At 36.1% G+C, this 24,188-nt stretch overlaps 1 pseudogene; it reads left to right on the forward strand.

Annotated features, from left to right (window-relative positions):
- On the forward strand, positions 1 to 23,970 carry LOC129282434 (calcium-activated chloride channel regulator 4A-like; annotated as a pseudogene).
- The last annotated feature ends 218 nt before the right edge of the window (positions 23,971 to 24,188 follow it).

Here is a 24,188-nt window from a genome sequence, read left to right on the forward strand (position 1 = left end):
ATGGGTAGAATTACCTCACAGAAAGCAGAGAAAGATGTTGTTAGGGGATTAGAGTTAGGCAAAATCTATGATTTGTGCGTAGTCATGGTAGGGATCTAGATTTAACTTAGATTTAGTTATGATTATTTGCACATCCTACAAGTTTAAAATCTTGTCTAGAAAAGGGTAAAGGAATGTAATTCATTATCATATAGGCCTACAAAATTGAATTATTATTACATTTTAAACATGAAATGGCAGCAGGTAGTACATATATATTTACTAATTAAATTTAAAAAATATCGAATAAGCTTTAAAAAGATTTAAAAAATTGCCTATCATGATACTACGATGGAGATTCTGTACAAAAAAAAATGCAATCCCACTTTTCATCAGTTTCTTTTGTTTGAAAATGCTCTTCACAGACTTCTCTCATCATGCTCATGATAGAGTATTTGCCAATGATGGTTATCATGCAATAAATTTCATCAGCTATTGTTCTTCTTTCTAATGTAGGGTCTATTCATAAAAATGTCTTCACACACCTAAATAAATGATATATCTCGGAAGAAAAAAATCTTTGAAAAGGATCATATATCTTGGCATTATTCAAAATCCCCCGCTATATACCTATTCCTAAAGGGGTACTCCAGGCTGAAGAAAATAATACAGTTTGAACAGTAAAGTGAGACAAACAAAACACTGACAAATTGATAAAAATTGGAAATGAGTACAAAAAAATATGGTATCTTCAAATTTTGCATTAGGCCCTATTTCGGTGAAATTTATATTCATGTCATCAGGAATATGCAATGAGGGTCTGTTGTATCATACAAAATTAGGTTTATCTAAATTTTGCCCACGCAGAATATTGCTTCAAAGATCATAATTTTATTACTCGTGCGACATACATACATTTGAGACAATAACGAGTTCATTTGAGACAATTACGAGTTCATTTCATTAAAATCAGAAAAAGGGGAAAGAGCTAGAGGATATGGTATTATCGTTCCATTTATTGCATATTCATGGCCACGTGCTGCTCATTAATATCAGTTGCAAAATACAGTGTTTAATTTTTAATATTCAAGAATTTTGCTATTTTTTATCAGATTTTGATGAAGTTTTCAGCAATTTGCTCATCTAATTTTACTCAATTTATTCATATATTGTTGGGCCCTGAATACCCCTTTAATTCCGTCGAGGTGTATTTTAAATTACTTGGTATAAGAGAGGGAAACAAGTTTTAAAGAGAGAAATTATTCACTATACATCATCACTATTGGTGCCCTTGGCACTGTTAGTAATTTGTATTAACATTAGCGCCACTGTTAGCTTCTGCTAAGCCTTTTTTATTGTTAGATTATTAGGAATTCGGCTAAGCTTCTGTGAGTTTATCGATACCGGTAGGCCTATATTTTTAGTGCTCTGTTAGTGAAAACATTGCGTCTAGCGGTGGTCGCCCGTGAAAGGAGTGACTGGCCCTAATGTTAGCGTTCTGTTACGCTAACAACACTTCTGTGCGGTCGCCACATGTTTTACCCAACAAAGCCAGGGGAGCGTTTCATGAAAGGACTTGTCGGACGTTTTATCCGACAAGTCCTGCTTTATCCGACAGTTACCATAGTAACAGTGCCTCACAGCCAATCAAAATCAAGGAAAGATGTCAGATCTGACAACTTGTCGGACAAAAATCTTGATGAAACGCTCCCCTGGTGTTGGGTAATTTTCATGAGCTCAAACCTGCTTGGAGCAAATTCATGGTGTTAGCGCGGAGTGATTGCGTTAATTCCATCATGGACCTTCCATGATTTCATTGAAGATAAAAGTGAACGAAAAGGGTGATTACAATGGTTTTATGAGTTGACTCTGCATCTCAAACATGATAATAATCTGATTTTCGTTAGCCTGTATTAGAGAGAAGTGCAATAATTACCTTGATGTGGTGTTTCAACTCGTAAAAGATTGGATGAAAACGAGACCCGTGTTCCCAAATTATGTGCTTGTCCTCATAGTCTGATAGTAAATGAAAGTGTAAAAATTAAGATTGAAATGTTGGTCACCGCTCGGGTTACACTCGACTTAATAGGATGTACAATCAAACAATAACAAAATGTGCGTATACTTCCTGTTTTTATTTTTATTCTTTTTATTTCTCCTTATGATTTTCTGTTAATATGTAAGCGTCAGTGTCTCTCGTGTATCTTTATCAACGGAATGATACGAGGGAAGTCAGCAAGAGAGAATGGAGAGAGAGAGAATTAAAGGACATGGGAGAGTATATATATATATATATATAATGTGTGAAATTATACATGTACAACAGCTTTGGCAACTCTTTTATATATAAATATTTTGTGAAAGAAATAAATGAAGAGAACAATGGTACACTGTAAAAACTGTGGTGTTAAAACTGACACCAGTTGGTGTTAATAGAGGACCACACCCCGAGGTGTTAAAATAACACCCTAGAGATTGAACATAACACCAAAGAGTGTAAATGTAACAACCAAAGGTGTTGTAAGAACACCTATAGGTGTTAAACTAACACCATCAATTTAACACCGGAGTAAAATAACTGGTGTGGTCCTCTATGTACACCACAGTTTTTGCTGTGTAGGCGTAGCTTAAATCAAGGTTCCCCAGAGCTATCTGCCGTTTGGAAAAATTGGTAATGCCGAAAAAATGTCTCTGCCGGGAATCGAACCCGGGCCACCGGCTTTGAACGCCGGTGCCTTAACCACTAGACCACAGAGACGGGTTAGTCGCTAGGGCGACCCCGATCCGACTGACCGTCAGACCGGGTTCGATTCATTTTTTCGGCATTACCAATTTTTCCAAAGGGCAGATAGCTCTGGGGAACTCGCCTACCATTGTTCTCTTCATTCATTTCTTTCACAATATATATATATATATATATCTATATGTGTGTGTGTGTGTGTGTGTGTGGGTGTGTGTGTGAGTATGTGTGAGTGAGTGTAGGCGTGTGTGTGTAAAATTCTCATATTTACATATTCGAATGGAAAGTATGGCATGTTCTAACTGGTGGTTTATAAAGTACATTTTAAGAAACTAATCATTTAACGAAAGCACTTCGATTCTGCATACAATTTCCATGTACACACAAACAACTTTTATAGGTCAAGTGACACACCTATGTGACCTCCTTATGATTAATATAAGTCAAATTACTAGACGAAAGTTTAGGAAATTACATATTTAGTTTGTCTTTGTGTGTCCCATTACACGTTTTTATATGAAATGACACAAATGATTTGTGATGAACATAGGTGTGTCATTGTGATATTTGTGTGTCATGTCACACATAAGTGTGCCATACGACACACATGGTTGAATACATCATTCGACTCACATGTGTCTATTGACTCATTTTAATGTGTCATTAAACTCTCACTTTTGTCCTAGGGGACAAGTAATAATGAGTCATTTGACCTGGAAAAGTTTTGTGTGGTTTAACTAATATAAATGTGTGTCTATTTTAAATGTTCTTACTCTTATTATTTTTCTCAATTTTCAGATTGACACGTTCTGCGACATAACTGTAAAAGATGATGAGGGGAGGATGCACAATGAAATGGCTCCTAATCTACAGAATCTGAAATGCGATTATCAGAGCGTTTGGGAAGTAATAAGGAAATCGGATGATTGGAAAGATCGGATGTATGGAAACCGTCCTCCATTGCCAGAGGATACAGAGACTTCACCAAACTTTATTGTGGTTCAACCAGGAGGAATTCTTAGGGTTGTGCTTGTCTTAGATACCAGTGGGTCTATGGATGTAAGTCAAGTATTTCAACGTTGTTATTATATTCATCATCATCACGTTATTATTATTATTATTATTATTATTATTATTATTATTATTACTATTGATTATTATTATGATTATTACTATATTATCATCATTATTGTAATCATCATTATCATTCTTTTTTTTTTCAATATCACCATTTTCACGTACTATATAAAACAAAAATTTGAGCGCTATAGGTCTTCCAACTAAACAAGTTATCGCGAAGAAAATCGTCAAAAAACCGATAAATTTCAAAATAATCATGTCTTGCTCTGTAGTTTTAAGAGCACAGCGCTAATTTGCCGAAGTAGTAAAGAATCGATGTGATGACATCAAAATTAAACCTCTAGCCCTTTGTAATCAACTTCTGTTTATCCCCTGATCTCGATCTCTCTTAAAAATTTCATCCTTGCCCTGTTCTGAATTTCAAACTTTGTGACCCATTTCAAATATACGTAATCTATTTACTGCTTCCTATGCTAAACTGTGTGATTTTCTAAGGGACGCACCATTAGATATCCAGGGGGGCCTGGAAGTCCCCCTCCCCCCCCCCAAAAAAAAAATACTTGCTATATGAGCCCAAAAAAAACTTGGTCCACATCTGAAAGGTGAAAAAAAATCGCATCAACCCAAACTTCCAGCCCCCCCCCCATCCCCTTGGGTATCTAATCGTGCGTCCACAACTAGAGCATTTTCGCAATCACTACGCAGAGAATATTTTGTCAAAAGCCCTTCAATGACAAAACAACGTTATTTGTCGAAGATCGGTGAATCAAAACAGCAGTGTCGTTCTGGACTTTGAACTATCGACATATTTTGCAATTTTTCGTCCGGTCCCGAATCTTCGGACGATCTACTCTCCCGTCCACCAACTTTCGACAAAAACATCTCAGCAGTCCATTGTGATTTGACTTGCATTTTAAAAGGGATTGGTGCGTTGTAGAAAGCGTCTGCCTAGTGATTGCGAAAATACGCTATTAGTGCTCATTTCTTTGATTTTCTAAATAGGGAGAGCGTTTTGAGAAGATGATCAAAGGGGCTAAAAACTTCATCAACAGTATAGTACCTGACAATAGTTGCGTGGGCATTGTCGAGTTCAATTTCAAATCCGAAGTGGATTCGAACATGACTAAACTCACCAATGCTACATCGAGGGATGAAATGAACTCTCGACTCCCAACGTTTGCTAATGGTGCTACGTGCATTGGATGTGGTATTGTAGGTGGCATTGAGGTATGTTAGTGCATTATTTTTAGGTGGTCTGTCTATGACAGATCACCTCTTAATTTCGTCAGAATTTTCTTTATTTATTTTTAGCATATATGTTTTTCGCCAACTTTTCTCCGAATTGGCTGAATCAAATTGGCATACTAAGCTTTTCAAGGTCATCTGGTCATGATGACGTCATCTACGCGCCATTTTGTAAAATTCTTAATTTGATCATATCAACATAACGGATCATCAATGATCAATCATATTCACATCAAATAAACTTTAGGTCAAAGGTCATCTGTCAATGTCATCAAAGGTCATGTAAAGGTCTTGACGCGCGCGTCAAAGCAAAAAAATTCTCCAAAGGGCCTATAATAATTTTTGGGTACGTTTCAGGTCATTTTAAGCATTTCAACGTTTTTGTGCGTAACGGCGTTACACAGCATAAATTTGCTGTTTTTTCTATGCGTATCTATTATTGATATAATTCTGATCAAATTGATACCTCGATCTCTCTACGATCATTAACCCTTTGCGTGCGGGCCCGCGAATCCCGATACCTCTCCCTGCGGCGGAGCCGTTTTGGTACATTGCTGGTATTTGGATCTGTGGCGGTGTTTTCCGAATCAATTGCTAATTGCGCCAAACTGATGTATTTTCAGGATTTTTATTAAATGCAAAGATGAAAGATCAGACATTTTTCTTTCTAGAAATAAAGGTTTTGCTTCTCAAATCAACAGAATAGTTGAGAAATTTACGAGGAAAAAGTCGTGTTATTTTGTAAAATCTTCGCTTTTCCCCAAGTCAATAGGCACTGTGTACAAAAATGCGTAAGGGCAATCAGCACACGCGGACAGGTCGGGTTCGATCGATACCGCTTTGTTGTCTGCTCTAGTGCTTTTTTCATTGCCTATTATATTGTCACGCTACTCATGAATGATCTCTTTACCTCCTTGTAGAGAGATCATTTGCAAAGTGTATAATTACGACGATAATCCTTTTTTTGTGAAATCACAGCATACCAAATACCTTTATTTTCCAGAATGAATAAAAAATGGTAAATGTTCCTTTGCAAGTACAATGATGATGCTGCGCAACGAAAGTCCAAAACTAATTTGAGGCTTCTGGGCTTCAAGACGGTGGCCTCAATGTTTCACTAAAAATCGCCTTTGGTTTCTTCTATTCATGAATTATTGCTTGTAATAAAAATAATTTTGTTCCTGAAGATTGCATACCAGTATTCGATCTGATTTCCTGTTGCAATCTCAAAGAGTGAAGGGGATAAATGTGACTCGAATAGTGGATCTGAAATCATACCCCCAACGCTCTCCTCGTCTCGTTCTACGTTTCATTTTTTCTATCTCCTTTTTCCCTCCAAAAATAACCATGCTACCGATTACTGTTCGTCACAATGAGAGAAAGTAAATTATTTCTATATTTATTCTATATATCTATTGAAATTGTAGCATCTAAATTAAAAGTGTGTTATTTTGCTCTTTCATTTTATTCATTTTTTAACCGTTCTGGGTTTTTGTTAATGAAGAAAGCATTGTCGTGCTCAAGAAGAAAATGTTCTTACCATGTCTTAAGCGCCTGCATGATTTGGCAATATTTTGTGAGTAAACATTTACTTTTTTAATTTTACTGTCGTAATATGAAAAGCAGTATTCCTAAGAGCTTTTTGTATTGCTAAATATGAAAAACATTCAGTATGTCATCTTGACGAAATACACTAATCTTCCTTTTATTCAGGGCGTTTGCTATTTGTCTCCTGCTTTTTTATAAGGAATTCGTTTGAGCGTCCGCCATGATTTTCTTTTGTTTGGGGAGTGCCGAGATCAAGAACTGCGTGGACGTTTTCACTTTCAAAAGAGCAGAGGATAAACGGCGTTCTAAATTGCTTTATTTTCTGTTTATTTCCTTTGAAATAGAAGAAAAAAAGAGCAATAAGAGAACGAGAGAAAGCGGGGGGGGGGGAGGGGTTCAAAAGTGTACAAGGGGCCCGTTTTAAAAAGCTACTGAAATCCTTCTATTTGATTGGCTGATGGTTTTTTTTTTTAATTATTGCGCGTTTGTCAATCTAATTATAAAACGGTACCAATTAGGGATTTCTTCGTTTTCCCTTTCTTTGGTTTCTCACCTGTAACTATGTATTTTTTACCGCTTTCATTCCCTTGTCTTATATCTATCGTCTTTATATATCCCCTCCGTTCAACATCCTTTTTTCTCTGAGTTCTTATCATTTAAATTATATCTGTATCGTCTTCCTTCTCCCCGATTTGGATTACGAGGTATATACCCGCCCCCACCACCCTCAATCCTGTCTCTCTAATTTTTCTTCTCAGTACCTGTCATTTTACATTTTTTTTACATTTTATTTTTTCTTGAATTGATTATAACATCCGCAATCAAAAGCATTTTTTTTTTTTGTTCTTTCGTTTTGTTCTATTTTTAATTTGTCTCCTTGATTTTACAACCGAAAACAAAGTAATAAATAAATTATAAAAAAAAAACATTCCTAATAGTTAGAATTCATTTTTGTCTTTATCGTTTTAATTGTTCTATCTAATAGTCCAAAGGCTGCGGAGTTGGTAGGAAGTTTCAGTCCTCACCCCTTTCAGCAAACATACAACAAATCCGAAGACTGTATAAATTTGTGATTTTTTGGCCAGTCCACTCCCTCTCACATTCAGCTCAACCCCTCCATTATCAAAACGCTCAGCGGCCCCTGTTTTTTATTTTAAAAATCAGATATTTTGGTTTTGATGCTAACCAGGATTAGTGCCCAAAATGTTTGCAGTAACGGAAACATATTTTTTTTTCTATATGAATCTTTTCTACCACGCTATTCGCCGGTAAAAAAATAGAAATTCGCGAAAAAGTAGGAAAATCAATAAAATTGGGGTCGGTATCAACCCTTGGGGGGAGTGTAGGTCGCACGTGAATAAAAGTTTGTAGGATTGAGAGAGTTCTGTCGGGGGACACCCCAGACACGCCAGTGTTTTCTTTATAGTGTGAGCCTTAACGTAATTTCTCATCATATATTGTCTCACCTGCATAGCAGAGTGAGACTATAGGCGCCGCTTTTCCGACGGCGGCGGCGACGGCGGCGGCGGCGTCAACACCAAATCTTAACCTGAGGTTAAGTTTTTGAAATGACAGCATAACTTAGAAAGTATATGGACCTAGTTCATGAAACTTGGCCAAAAGGTTAATCAAGTATTACTGAACATCCTGCCTGAGTTTCATGTCACATGACCAAGGTCAAAGGTCATTTAGGGTCAATGAACTTAGACCATGTTGGGGGAATCAACATCAAAATCTTAACCTAAGGTTAAGTTTTTGAAATGTCATCATAACTTAGAAAATATATGGACCTAGTTCATGAAACTTATACATAAGGTTAATCAAGTATCACTGAACATCCTGCATGAGTTTCACGTCACATGACCAAGGTCAAAGGTCATTTAGGGTCAATGAACTTTGGCCGAATTGGGGGTATCTGTTGAATTACCATCATAACTTTGAAAGTTTATGGATCTGATTCATGAAACTTGGACATAATAGTAATCAAGTATTACTGAACATCCTGTGCAAGTTTCAGGTCACATGATCAAGGTCAAAGGTCATTTAGGGTCAATGAACTTTGGCCAAATTGGGGTATTTGTTGAATTACAGCCATAAATTTGAAAGTGTGTTGGTCTAGTTCATAAAACTTGGACATAATAGTAATCAAGTATCACTGAACATCCTGTGCGAGTTTCAGGTCACATGATCAAGGTCAAAGGTCATGTAAGGTCAAAGAACTTTGGCCACGTTGGGGGTATTTGTTGAATTGCCATCATATCTCTATAAGTGTATTGGTCTAGTTCATAAAACGTGGAAATAAGAGTAACCAAGTATCACTGAACATCTTGTGCGAGTTATAGTAGTTTTCAAAATCAGCACTGCTGCTATATTGAATCGCGTGATGCAGGTGAGACGGCCAGAGGCATTCCACTTGTATTTCCTCCATTTCAGACGAGAAAACTTCTAGTTCATTATTGGTTTTATCATTTTAATTGATTATGTTTCCGTCAACTTTTCAATGCGATATACGATTATCTGGGAGAAAAAATAAAAATAAGATAAAGAGCATCTAAAACCTATCCTATAATAAATTCATTCTGTAAAATGACATGAATTAAAACAATTTGATTTTTTTAGCCGATTCACCCCCGGCCCACAGCACAAACCCTGGACCATAAACAAATACATTGCTGTCTCTGAATAGCATAAATCTTTTTCCAAATATTTTGGTTTGGATGCTAACAATGGGAAGCGCCCCAATGCGATTTTTTAAAATTATTTTCTTTTGGTCGTAACGGGGGAAAAAACTGGACAGGACGGTCTTTATTATTATATTTTCCACCGTGTTACTATAGCAATTAAAACCGAACATAGGAGAGAGGAGACAAACGAGCAATATGACAGTGTAGGTCAGAACATTTCCATCGGGAAGGGGGGCTAGGTCAAACAAGAATAATAATACAAAGTCATCAGTTTGACAAGGGTCTGAGGACCGAGTTGCGACAAACAAACGTTTTGGGACTTTTTTTAAAGTAATATAACAAAAAAAAAGAAAGTCATGTTATTATTCGTTTAAGTAGATATTATGGAATGTTAGCAAAAGAGCACTTGTCTATTCCCCCTTTTATCTCTCCCTCTCTAATTTTCTCTCGTTCTCCGTGACATCTGAACATTTTTTTTCTATAATCTATAATTTCCCTAAATGATTCTTCTTTCATCCTCATATGCATCATCACCCAGGGAAGCGCTTTTATGCAAAATGAATCACTGACCGATGTCATAAGCACCTGTTTTGTTGGTAATTGAGACATTTTTTTCCTTTTTTTTAGATAAGGTATGTTGGTCGGAAAAAAGTATTCATAAAAACTTTTTGTATTGCTAAGTACGAAGAGCATTCAATAGGTAATCTTGCCGATAAACGCTAATCTTCCTTTTGTTCGGGGCGTTGACCATCTGTATCCTGCTCTTTTCGGAAGGAATTCGTTTGAGTTGCCGCCCAGACATTCTTTTGTTTTGGGTAGTGCCGATATCATGAACTACATGGACGTTTCCCTTTTGAAAAGAGCATAAGATAAATGGTGTGCTAAACTGCTTTCTTTTCTCTTCTTTTTTTTAGAATAGTAGAGAAAAATAATGAGAAGAGGGATGATGGGGAGGGAAAAAGTTCATAAGCGCACCGCGATCAGCTCAAAGTTCTAAAAATACATTACAAGCTTTTTGTTTTTCTGAAAATACAATCGATCGATGAAACCAAGGAGATATCATTCTATCTAGAGTAATATCTTCTTGATGAAACAAATAAGACGAAAATGGTGAATAAACGCGTAGGTTATTACGCGACGATCTTCCAGAAAAGATTTCAGCTTATCTTTCAGAACAACGATATGGATCAAATCACATGATCAAAACAAATCACGTGATCAGGCCTAGTGTGCGCGCGCGTACGTGCACGTCACAAAATTTATCCTTCCCGTTTGACTCCAACGAAAAATTCGGGTAAAGTTGAAATGATTTCCTATTTTGGGGATTTTTCTCCACGTAGCTGTATATTTTTTTCATTTGATTATTGAAATAGGTTTATAAAGGAAATGGTGGGAAAAGTTTTAGTACATAACAATTACGAAAAAGCTGAAAAACTTCATCGAATTAAACCAAACAAATCTCGGCTTCTGTAGAAGCCCGTCGTAGCTAAGTGAACGACTCGCTGGGCTTCTGTGGAAGCCCGTCGCACGCAAAGGGTTAATGAGGGAATTAGCACCCATTAAAGTTTGCAGCACGCGTGCGCGCGAGCTCTTTCCATAGGCTCTATATGGGCAAAACATGCCTATTAAAAATTCACTGTAGCTCTTTAAATAGTCCATTGACCTCAATTTTTTTTTCATATATCGATAGAGTATAAGTTGTAGATTTGATTTCATGTCACCATTGTCCCTCAATTTGATCATGACGTCATCAAAATTGCGCCTAAACTGAAAATTTCATTTTTTCAAAAATGACGTCATCAAATTTATGCAAATTTGATTATTACTCCGTAAATATTGATCATTTTCGCCCAGATTTCGATATATTGTAGTTTAGAATGTACTCTTTCTCTTAAATGAGCATGAATTTTCATTTTGAGAAACGCATCATGGCGTAAAACAGCGATGAAAAGAGGCATGTCATTTTTCCTCATTTTGCGTGTAATCTCTATGGGACATGACTTTCTCAAAACTAGATTCTACATTCCTCTATTTCGTGAGCTATATCTCAATTTTTCTTGCTAGTTATCCCTGAGCTTTTATTATGTAGTAGCTGAAATTCTAAGCTTTCGGGAGTGTTGCCTTCATTTTTCGATCTGATGCCGGGATCATGCCCGTTTTTCGCTTGCGAAATTGGATTTGTAATTCTCAAATTTGCTTACGTGTAATCTCTTTGGGAACGCGTGAACCCTATGGGGAATATCGTGGCTGAATGGATAACGCACTTGACTTACGCGCAGGTTCGAGTCCTGGGGTTACCAAAATGATTTTTTTTTTACCACCTCGTACATGTTCCTTATGACAATTTAAAGGTATAAAAGTTTAAATTTACCAAGATAAAACAGTTTATAATTACTTTTTTTCATATCACATGCATTGCCATATATTAATGAGACATTTTTCACAGTGCTTTATCATCTCCCGTCTTTCACAAGTATTCTATCCATAATGAACACTCCGTTGTCATCATGATGATCATATTGATCTGCATGAACATGGTAATAGTGATCATCATGGCGAGAATAAGGACAGACCACCTAATTCGTCCGCATGACGAATTAAAATCTTGTTTATATTAATTATCATTAAAGGGCAAGTCCATCGCATCAAAAAGTGGGTTTGAATAAAAAGAGAACATACAAGGAAAAGGTTGAAAATATTCATTTATGTTCATAAAGCAGTCATATGCACAACACGAATGATGTGTCAATGAGAGAGTCGCTGATGTAAAACACTCATTACTTCTTTTGTATTTCAATATATGAGACAAAGAACTTTTAATTTTTTGTTATTGCATTCTCACTGAATCACAATAGGTTACAACAATGGTAATTCCGCGCGTTCAACGAGAAATCAAACTTGTCTCACATTAAAATGAGGAACAAATAAAGATTTAGCCCATTTCATATAATGAAATGCAAAAGAAACATCGAGTAGGTGACGTCGTGTCGACCAGGATCACTTTCATCATTATGATCATCATAGCGCATAGTACAGACAAGTAAGCGCTCAATTATTACAACGGCTTTCGCTCGAGCTGCAATATCAAGGAATGAATCCTGCTGGGACCTCGCGAATAAAACATTTCCCATAGACTCGTGTGTTAAAATGGTACCGTTAAAAAAAATCATAAAAAATAAAGTTGAAATTAGAGGGTTGAATGCTTACTACCAGAGGTTAGAATATATCAGACATTCCATATCTGACCAGAATCGGGTACCTTAGCTCATTTTAAAAATAAATTGGCATATATGAAGACATCTCCTCACGGGATCAAATTCATCACATTCACATGAAACAGTAAAGTAGCCCTAATTCTTCCGCCAGCCAAACAAATAGTTTCAAAGTCATCAATATTTGGTCCTAATGTGGGAAAAGTTCACAATCAGTGTTAGATGGTCAATCATATTCATATCCTTGTCAATCAGCAATATCAAACAAAAACAAATCGAATGGGTTGGGTAGAGTGAATATCTTTTGCCTTCCTGTTGCCTTCCACGTGGCACCTGCTGCGTACCATCTCATCAGGGTTGATGGCAGGATTGGCAGCACAATGTTGATAAAATTCTTTTTGGTTAGAAAGTGATGGATATAGGCCTATACAAACCCATCTAACCACGACACATTTCTCTCACTAGTACGATTTACAAGTAGGCCTATACTCTTCTTATGTTTGTGATCATGGATACAAAAATATAGCTTTTAAATCTGAATTATACATAAAGGTTGCCCAATACAATGGAATGGATTCCCGGGGCACCTATCTCATACTCCTCAGCAACGGAGAGGAAAATGTGGAACCCCTCATAGCTGACACCCTGGATGACATCAATAATTCAAGTGTTATTATACACACAATCGCCTTCTTTGAAGCCGATACTCAGATGGAGGAGTTGGCCCAGATGACAGGCGGTTCATCGTATACCTGTCCTGATGGTGGAAGCGCACAGTGCGTCATCTCTGCTTTTGTGTCAATAATAGCCACAAGGCCTCAAAGTATTCCTGAAGCACCAAGACAGGTAAGGAAATCTAATAAACAGAAGGAATCTGTCATTTTTGTCTCACCTGCATAGCAGAGTGAGACTATAGGCGCTGCTTTTCCGACGGTGGCGGCGCGGCGGCGTCAACACCAAAACTTAATCGAAGGTTAATGACCAAGGTCAAAGGTCATTTAGGGTCAATGAACTTTGGCCAAATTGAGGGTTGAATTACCATCATAACTTTGAAAGTTTATGAATCTGATTCATAAAACTTGGACATAAGAGTAATCAATTATCCCTAAACATCCTGTGTGAATTTCAGGTCACATGACAAAGGTCAATGAACTTTGTCCATTTTGGGGGGTATCTGTTGAATTACCATCATAACTTTAAAAGTTTATGGACCTGATTCATGACACTTGGACATAAGGATGATTAAGAATCACTGAACATCCTGTGCCAGTTTCAGTTCACATGATTAAGGTCAAAGGTCATTTAAGGTCGATGAACTTTGGCCATGTTGGGGGTATTTGTTGAATTACCATCATAACTCTGTAAGTGTATTGGTCTAGTTCATAAAACCTGGACATAAGAGTAATCAAGTATCATTGAACATCTCTTGCGAGTTTCAGGTCACATGACTAAAGTCAAAGGTCATTTAAGGTAATTGAACTTTGGCCATTTTGGAGGTTATTATTAGATTGCTGTCATCAGTTTCAAAGTTTATAGATATAGTTTATAAAATGTGGATATAGGGGTAATCAAATATCACTGACAAGTCTTAGGTCGCATCAAGCTCCAATGTCATTTATTGTCAATGAACGTAGTATTGTATCATTATATGAATGGTGTTTTTTGTAAATAATTCTTTTATAGTGGTTTTCAAAGTCAGCACTGCTGCTATATTGAATCACGTGATGCAGGTGAGACTGCCAGAGGCGCTCCACTGGTTCTATTTTTTTAATCGTTCACGGTTTACGAAAATACCATGGAAAAACTTTTACATGTATTTCCAGGAGGAAACTTCCAATATACCTTTAATTCCTTTCGGTTGCAATTAAAGCGCCGCGCACACACTGTTTGGGCCACTACAATAATTCAGCGCCTCAGAATTAGTCCATGCAATTTATTGCCCTCTTAACAAAATAAATGGGATTTAATGGCTCTCTATTTGATCGGGTCTTGAACTGGTCAACACCTAGAGGAGGCCATCTTTACTGCAAGAGGTAGATGATTCCAGGTATCACAGGCCTAATTCATTTTCCATAGACTCGTGTGTTAAAGTGGCACTTAAAAAGAATTCATAAAAAATAAGGAGGAAATTCGAGGGTTGAATGTTTACTACCAGTGGATAGGATAAATGTCTGACATTCCATATCTGACCAGAAAAGGGTACCTCGACCGGCTCATTTTAAAAATAAATCAGCATTTATGAAGACTACACCTGACGGGATCAAATTCATCACTTGAGAGAGTAAAATGGTCCTAATTCTTCCGCCAATAAAAATATAGTTCCATAGTGATGATATATCTTTCCAATTTGGAAAAAAGGAAGTTCAGTAGGTACCCTCCCTAGAATCAATGTTAGATTGTCAGTCATATTCATTCATTTTTTTTCAATCAGCAATATCAAATTTAAAAATTGAGAATTGGGTCGAATGAATATTTTTTGCCTACCAGTTGTATTTAGGCCCGTGTGACCTCCATAGTTTTGCAGCGACTACGGGGAAGGAGGACATTTCACCAGTACGTTTCTTGGAAAGGTGTTGAACAAGCCAGATTTATGACGATGAACGAGTTCGGGAACGAGTAATGACTTGAACGACGAATTACAATGTTATCAAATATAATCCGGTCTTCGGTGAGTGAGAGACTTAAAGACAAGGAGCAAAACTATGTCACGACTTCGCTTTCGGTTTTTATTAGTATCTCAATATTTATGTTTTCACTTTGCTATTAAGATTAATGTTTTGTTATTGATTAGATGTCTCCGATCTTCATACGTTACAGGTTGAGAGTAAAACAGTCAAAGTAGATCCCGGTTCGATTGAGACCACCACGATCATGATCGATGCTTCTCTAGGATTGGATACTATCATGACATTCACATGGTCGGCTAACTCCATCATAACCATTTCAGTGACAGGGCCAGACGGAACCAGTATAGAAAGCAACGATCCAGAATATAATATCGATATAAGTTCGAAAATCATCACCATCTCCATTGACGTGGCAGAGGTATATTTAAATTCAATCTTGTGCGCTGGCGTACAGATGGACGCTTTGAACCCCCCCCCCCCCCCCTTCCTCGAAAAAGTCAGCAACCTAGAAAATAAAAAGGAGAAGAAAAAAAAAGAATAGGAAATGGAAAGGTAAAGGATGGAATAATGTACCTCTAATATATCAAATTCTTTCATGAATTCGATATTTCATTTAAATCCAAAAAAGGTCACTCCAGTGGAATTCGAACGCCGGACCTCGTGTTTTAAAGGTCCGGGAACTTAACACTTCTCTTTAATAAAACCTGCTATTGTTTTTACAACTTGGAAAAATATACATATATATATATATAAATATATGAACAGAAGTGTTTTTCACGACTGTTTCAGAAACGGATTTTGAATTCTCTTTTTTTTGGGTCACATCATGGGCACTGACGGAGAGTGTGACTTTACCTTTCATTTTTGAGAGCTATGCTCCTTTTAAAATCTACGCTTTTTATTTCCACGGCATTTACTAAACCTTTTGTGATTACTTCATTCCATATGCCGAAGCAGACTATTTATATATATATATATATATATATATACAGTGCGTCCCAGAAAAAACGAAACCGAGGTTTAGCGATAATTTATCATAACTTAATCACAAATACAATAGACAAATGACCTACCATTGTAAAGCTTGGAATCTCTTCTTTCATCTGAAATTACTTAGATTATTCCTCATTCACGCATGAGTGAGCAAAAACAATTTGAAGAAAGGATACCAAAAACTCATTTGGCGGGGGTATCTGAATTTTAAAAAGAAAATCACATGCCTAAAAAGTTCAATATCTGCTCTTTAGTTTGATACCTTAATCACAAAAAATGGTCAAGAAGTAAAAAAGTTACGTTTCCTCGAAACAATGCTTGTATTTCCATAATTTCATTAAATAAACGTGTTTTCACCGGTTTCCCACAGAAGCTATCGCATGGTTACTTCATGCATGGCTGATCGTCAACAAAACGGAGTGTCGAGTGAGTTTGAACGGTAGCCTGTAAAACCTCTTCATTCTATGAAATTATTGAAATTCAAGCCTTATTTCAAATAACCAGAACTTTCTTATTTCTTGACCATTTTCTGTAATTGAGGTATCAAATTAAAGAGCAGATATTGAACTTTTTAGAAATGTGGTTTTCTTTTTGAAACCCAGATACAGCCCGCCAAATGACTTTTTGGTATCCCCTCTTCAAATTGTTTTTGCCCACTCATGCGTTAATGAGAAATAATCTAAGTAATTTCAGATGAAAGAAGAGATTCTAAGCTTTACAATGGTAAGTCATTTGTCTATTGTATTTGTGATTAAGTTATGATAAATCATCGATAAATCTCGGTTTCGTTTTTTTGTGGGACGCACTGTATATATATACATGTATATAAGCAATGACAAAATGGGTTGGTTTGTAAAGATAAAAATGAATGTCTTTCGTATGAAACATACCTGTTACATGGCTTTCGGAGACTGATACAAGCATTTTAATTTGTATACTCCAAAACAAGGTCAAAATACATAACAAACAAAATTCTTACCAAAACTACGTTTATGTTGGCAAAATTACAATGTTCATGCGTTGCCTGTATTGACCGATTTCATATCTTTCACCTTCGATTACTGTATTGAAATCGTAAAAGCATACGATTTTTAAAGCTTATCATGAATTTAAGATATATTATGTGTTGTGACCTATTTGTCGAATTCTTCCAGCCTGGTGAATGGATCATTTCAATCATTAACATCCATAATCTCGTGGAAGAAGTGAGTGTGGATGTGAATTCCAAACAACGCTCTAAGGATGTCTATCCTCCTGTTGTTAGCAGCTTCTTAGGAGCAAAGGTGGGTTCAGTCTTAATTTTTTCAGTATAATATACGAGGGGTGACTGAAAAGTTTTGAGTCTAACATAAAAATGATCAAACTCGGGCCATAAAAATCTTTAACATTTCTTAATCCTACCTATTAAATTTCTTGCAATATCTAGTTTTATGTTGCATGTTCCTAGAATGTCTGTATCAGGTGTCCAATGAAAAAAATGGACGAACTTGCGTATTGAGCTGTCATCAAGTTTCTGCAGATGAAAGGCATGATCCCAGCTCAGAGTTGGCACTCGATCCTTGAGGGTAACCCATCCGATTTCTTGGAACAATTTGACTGTGGATGAGACTTAGGTTCAACGCTATCAGCCTGATACCAAAGAGCGTCAAAATAATGGAAGCATATAATTCAAATTCAAACTTAATTCCACAATTAAAAATATGCAAATCATTGACATTAAGAGAGATATTTTACATTGCTACTTGTATAAATTGGCCCCATACTGATAACAATAAATCATATTAATACATGTAAAATGAACAATAACATTATAATCATAATCAAAAACATAATTACATGTCACCAACCTTTAAATAGCCATCTCAAGTTTGTTTATTTATAGACTCTGAAAATCAGACTAAGTATCGCTATATGACCAAGAAATTTTGTGGGTAGGATTAAAAAATATAAAAGGTTTTATTGCCTAATCTTCGTTCTTTCTAAGTCAGGCTCAGAACTTTTCAGTTGCCCCTCGTGTATGCCTTTATCTGGTTTACTGATGAATTTCTTTATTTGCATTTTCACTCTCCTTGAAAATTAATTCTTTCTTCCCCCTTTATTATGTATAAGGAATAAAATCATTTCCATCTACCTCCCCTTGGTCGGGTGCATCACAATATGGATAAATTTCTTTCTGAAAAAAAACTTGATTTAATTAATTTACCTTGTCTTTGTCAGTATGTTTGTATTTCCAACACCTTTCGCAATTCACATGTATTTACTTGTTTTGCAAAATTAATCTTTCATTAATACTTCTCTCATTTTCATATCCATTTGACTACAAATGTATTCGAAATGTATAGGTATACTTTTGGAGCATAAATCGTCTTAATGTTAATGGAAATGATCTTTGGACGAATCTCAATGGGTTTTTGGATATCGGTAATGTCATTTTGATTATTATGGTAAACAGAGGGAAATCTTGAATTGTGCTTCCGACACCAACACCAGCACAAAATTGAAATCACAAATCATTATCTACATCTTCTTCAAATGGTCAATTGTAATCCCTCTCAATCTCGAACATGTTATTTTCCCTTTTTGTCTAGATTTCATTCATTTTATTGCAAATGCACAGTGCATGGAGACAGGCAGATACATGCAGTATAAGAGCAACTAGATCATTATACTCTTTCTATTCACGGTAGCGTAAACACATCATTCCATTTCATTTCATGATTTTATTAGATTTTACTTCAAATGCTAGGCATGAAGTGATAAATGAAGAAAATGATTTGTCTTGTCACATTCAATCATCATTTTGTGTTCACTGTATTCATTCTCACCATTAGTTAAATAAAATAATACAAAATTGAAAATAATTTAATGTTAGTAAAACGTTCATAATTAGGATTATTATAGCATTTAATTGATAATGGTAATGTACCCTCACATTTCTTTATTCATATATCACGAATATGATTATAGAAATCGAAATACAAAAATTAATTCATTATTCAACTTCGATTTCAGATCGATCCAAATCAAACATCGGTCTATCTATCTTCTCCATGCTATATAGAGTCTGGTATAACTTATAAGTATTCTTTAAATCACGTAATTATGTTTTAACTGCCAGAAAGGAGACTATCTCTCAAAATATATCACTCTCGTTTCTCTTAGATAGTAAACTACACGTCATTCCCCTTGGTATAGGTCTATGCCTATCTTCATACCAACTACCAACCCGTGATCGATGCGACGGTGATTGCCACAGTGGAGAGCACGTTAACGGGCAATGAGACAGTCATCAAACTCCAAGACAATGGAATGGGTTAGTATTATACGCAGCAATTATGTGAAATAAAATACCTGTATCATCATTTCAGTGAGATATCTGAATTTCCTTTAGGTTAAGTTCTTTGCACAAAGGTTAGCCTTCAGTAACGATCGGTGAATCAGTGCATAATCAAGAAAAACTGTAGAAAATTATATTTATGGGAACTTGGAGTATCCATGTATACATGTATACAGTCTGGTCTGTTCGTAGGAGAGAGAGAGAGGGGGTATTGAGAGAAGGGAAGGGATGGTGATAATGCATAGATGAATAAATGAAGATAATTGGCTAGAAATAAAGAGGGAAACAAGGAAAGAAAGAAAGAAAGAAAAGAAAAAAATGATGGAAGGCTGGATGGATAGATAGATAGATAGATAGATAGATAGATAGATAGATAGATAGATAGATAGATAGATAGATAGAAAAATAGATGGATAGATAGATAGAGAGAGATAGATAGATAAATTAGAAAGATAATGGATGCAAAAATAAACAAGCCTCATATAAATACAAAAAAATAAAAATAAACAAGCCTAACAAACGTCAGTCAAATGCACTCATTTTTCATTATTTCAGGAGCTGATTTGATCACTGGTGACGGCATTTACTCGGCTTATTTCCTGGACTTCTCTTCGAATGGACGATATGGCGTCAAAGTAGATGTAAACGGAATAACAACCTCTTCATCAAACAGTAAGTTTGACCATCAAACTAATGTTAAAAAAGTTCTTCATTGGTCATGATCTAAGATGTAAAATTTTTACTTCCAAATTTTCATCTGTATTCTTGAGATTGTTGTAGAAAATTAAGTTAAACTTTTATTTATACCATGTAAATTGTGTAAGATCTGTTTTTGGATTGTAGTAAAAAAAAAAAAAAGACATTTATATATTTTCAAAACCCATCGTCTATGATCTATGACATGTTTCTTTTCATTATTTATCCAGATACTTTATTGCGATCCAAGAGAGCCGCGGGGACACCAACCACTCCACGACCCCCTCAAGGGTTCCAACTTACCACTACGGCTGGTGTCTTCCAAGTCGAGAACTACTCCCCGGATCTGAATATTGACATCTTGGCACCAGCTAAGATCACTGACTTTACGAGCGTTGAGAGAACTTACGATGAGAATAGAAATGCAACATTGACATGGATGGCTGTAGGGGATGATTTGGACCAAGGAACAGGTAAAACAGGTTTAAATGGACAACTACCGGGTTTTTTTTCTTCTTTTGGGTGACTTAGGGGGTGTGTGGGGGTATGTGCGTGTCTGGGTGGGTGTATGTATTATCGAGTTTTCAGTGGTTATGTACATTAGGACCGACCTTTAACGTCACCATTTAAAAGACATAACTTTCTTATTTTACATCCGAAAGTGATAAAATTTTCAGTGTTATGCTCGTTGGATTTTTCTCTTTTCTTTGGGGTGGACTTGTCCTTTAATGAAGAAATGACCACATCAATGTCACTATCAATTAAATTGCTACTTTCGTATGGAGATCTGACTCCCACCTCAAGATAAATTACAAAAAAAAAATTAAAACGTGATTTTCTCATTCCTTGTCTGATCTCATTCACAGCCCTTACTGACCTACTGCACTTTTTACCTTGCTTTGTGTTCAGTAATATATTTTTTTTAAATCGCACTTTACTCTATTGTATAATCGCCTCCTTCGTCTTCACATCGATGGTATGATTATCATTATATTATTTCGTTCTGCTCGCATTTCGACATTTAGTTATGATCTTTCTTTTTATTTATTTATTACTTTCCCAATTTATTCCAGCTGCCTCGTACGAACTCCGTTTCTCCGATAACTTTACCGAAATCCGAACCAATTTCACCTCTGCTCCTGCCATTACCGATACAGATCTCATAGTCGGTAACCTCTCTCAAGTCGCTTCTTCAGGAAATCTTGAATCAATCTCTTTTCTTCTGCCGGGTGAGGACTCGGACGCTATCTTTTATTTCATGATACGAGCCTGGGATGAGGCTGGCAACGCGGGTCCTTTATCGAATATAATTTCTGTCTCAAGGCGGCGTCTACCTCCGACCACCTTACCGACTACCGACCTTACATCAGAAGCAGCATCTAATGCACCTTCATCCACTGGAATCTTGACATCAAAACTGATATCCACGCAGTCACCTGGAAACCCAGAAGAACCGTTTCCTTTATGGGCTATTATTACATTTTCCCTCTTGGGAATCATTCTTTTAATCACCATTCCCATTATCATCCGCGTGGTATGTTGTAGGCCGAAATCAAAGAGGGTAACTGGGCCTCATAATGATCACATGAATCCTATGTACGATGGACCGTAAAACACGAGTAAAATGTAGCAAGAAGTCAAAGGGGGATAATTTCATGAAGGCTGCACTCTAGCAATTTTACATCACCCGATGGTTTCCCAAGTATAATCAATTGAAATCAGTTGAAGTTTTAACTGGAATAGAACTGAATTATTTTTCAAGGTTAAATCTTATGTCCAAGTTTCATGAACTAGATTCATATACCGTACTTTCAAAGTTTTGACACGTCAAAAAACTTAAGCTTGGTTAAGATTTAGTTTTTATTCCCCCAAAATAATCTAAGTTCATTGATTCTAAATGACATTTGACCATGGTCATGGGATCTGAAATTCACACGGGATATTTAGTGACACTTGATTATTTTTATGTCCACGTTTCAAGAACTAGATCTATAAACTTTCTAGGTTATGATTACATTTCAAAACCTTAAACTAAGGTTAGGAATTTGATGTTGATTTCCCCAACATGGTCTAAGTTCATTGACCCTAAATTACCTTTGAATTTAGTCATGTGACCTGCTTGGATGTGTAGTAATAATACATGATTACCCTCATGTCCTAGTTTCGTGAACTAGGTCCATATACTTTTTTAGTTATGATGATATTTCATAAACGTAACCTTAGGTTAAGATTTCAATGTTGACGACGACACCGCAGTCGGAAAAGAGACGCCTAGGCGAGACAAAAATATTGGTGAAGGTTTGAAGAAAATCCATTTAAGGTTATAAAAAATTGTTTGAATTTTAACGTGTTGGTTTGTGACGTCATATGCGAGCGCTCTATTATGTTATGTGATATAAAGTGCATAACTTCAATTTTTATTGGGTTCATGATGACCAAAAAAGATTCCTCTTTCAGGAGCGGGTGTGAAATTAATTTGTTGGTATACAAAAGTTACAATAAAAAAACATTTTCAATTTTCTGAGATAATGACATTTCATTGATGTTCTAAATTCACGATACATGGGAAGCTTCTCGCGAATTATGACGTCACAAATAAAAGAATAAAATTCTAACAACTTTTTTAATATTTTATGGATTTTCCTCAAACCTTCACCAGCATTTTTGAAAATTATTTTTCTGCTATTTTTACTTTAAGCTTTTTGTCAACGTGAACTTCACCTTTTGTACTTGAAATTCCTGGTATAAAAAGCAAAATGTTAATTTTTACACCAGATGGGTTTACAGGTCAAAATTGGCCGGTGTAACTTGTTGATTCAACAACTGGATCAAACTCCTTGTGATATCATTTTCAATCATCACTCCAATGACACCCCTCTTCCCCCTTGAAACCATGTCGAGGGACCCCCCCCCAAAAAAAAAAAACATACTTGTCTATTTCCTCGACCCCCCCCCCCCCATCCCCTCGATCCGCAACTGGCAGGAGCACCAGAAATAATTTGGGGTTACGTGCAAACATAAGTCTCATCTGTTTTGATGAGAGGACCCACATCACACAATGTGGCGGCACATTATCTCCAGATGTCATCAGAGAAGCGGCTTAATTTTTTTCAATGAAACTTGCAAGCAAGATAGCGAAGTAACCAAGCGTATCATAGTGGCATTTTTGCATTTGAATTATCCTTCTTTATCGGATAAACTGACTGAATGCCAATTTTTTTTTTTTTTTTTAACCAAGATTCGAAAAAAGGGGTTTATTTCATCATTAGAAATCACTTTTTGAGTATTCTCCTTGTAAATTTGTAGTTTACTCAATATTCACTGCATACTTGCAGCAATTGCCTTTACCATGTTTACCCCCTCTCTCCATATTTCCCTATTGGCCCTATTGACTGCATCCATCCTCAACCCTTCCCTCCTACTTTCCTCGTCATTGTTAAGATGCCAATATTTTGAATTGCAAATTATTTTGAACTACAAAAATGCCGCAATTCCTCCCTTTTCGCTCCTTTCCAAACTCCAAATTGCATTGAATTAAAACAAAAACAGATCGAATGTAGGAAATTTTGAACCACAGTCAATGTGGATTTATCTCAAATTTTTGCAACTTTGAGTGCTACAAGCAAATATGAACTATTTTTATTCAAAGGTTAGAGGCATTCATTCATGACCCCTATGTCTGTCGTTTAGGAAGATATGTTAAACACATAATAATGATACTCCCATATTATAATTCCAAACGATAGTATATAAATACATTATGAAGATGATTTTCATAGAAACATTTTTTGTCCACTCTTTTAGCAAATAAATGCAATTGTATGTTCTTTGAATTAGTTACATTTGTTATCAGTTTCCTTTGAGCACGGATGTTAATAACTAAGATCCATGATACAACCGATACAACCGCTTAAACGCCAAAGTTAAAATTGTTTATTTCAACAAAATTTGGGACAAGGATTTACTTTGTAAAGAAAACGAAATTACTTTCGCGTATCCTCTTTGTAAAATATAAATACGTTATCAGTTTCTTCTCAGCGTTTTGTT

The sequence above is a fragment of the Lytechinus pictus genome, chromosome 2, assembly GCF_037042905.1.
Source record: "Lytechinus pictus isolate F3 Inbred chromosome 2, Lp3.0, whole genome shotgun sequence".
Taxonomy (NCBI): domain Eukaryota; kingdom Metazoa; phylum Echinodermata; class Echinoidea; order Temnopleuroida; family Toxopneustidae; genus Lytechinus; species Lytechinus pictus.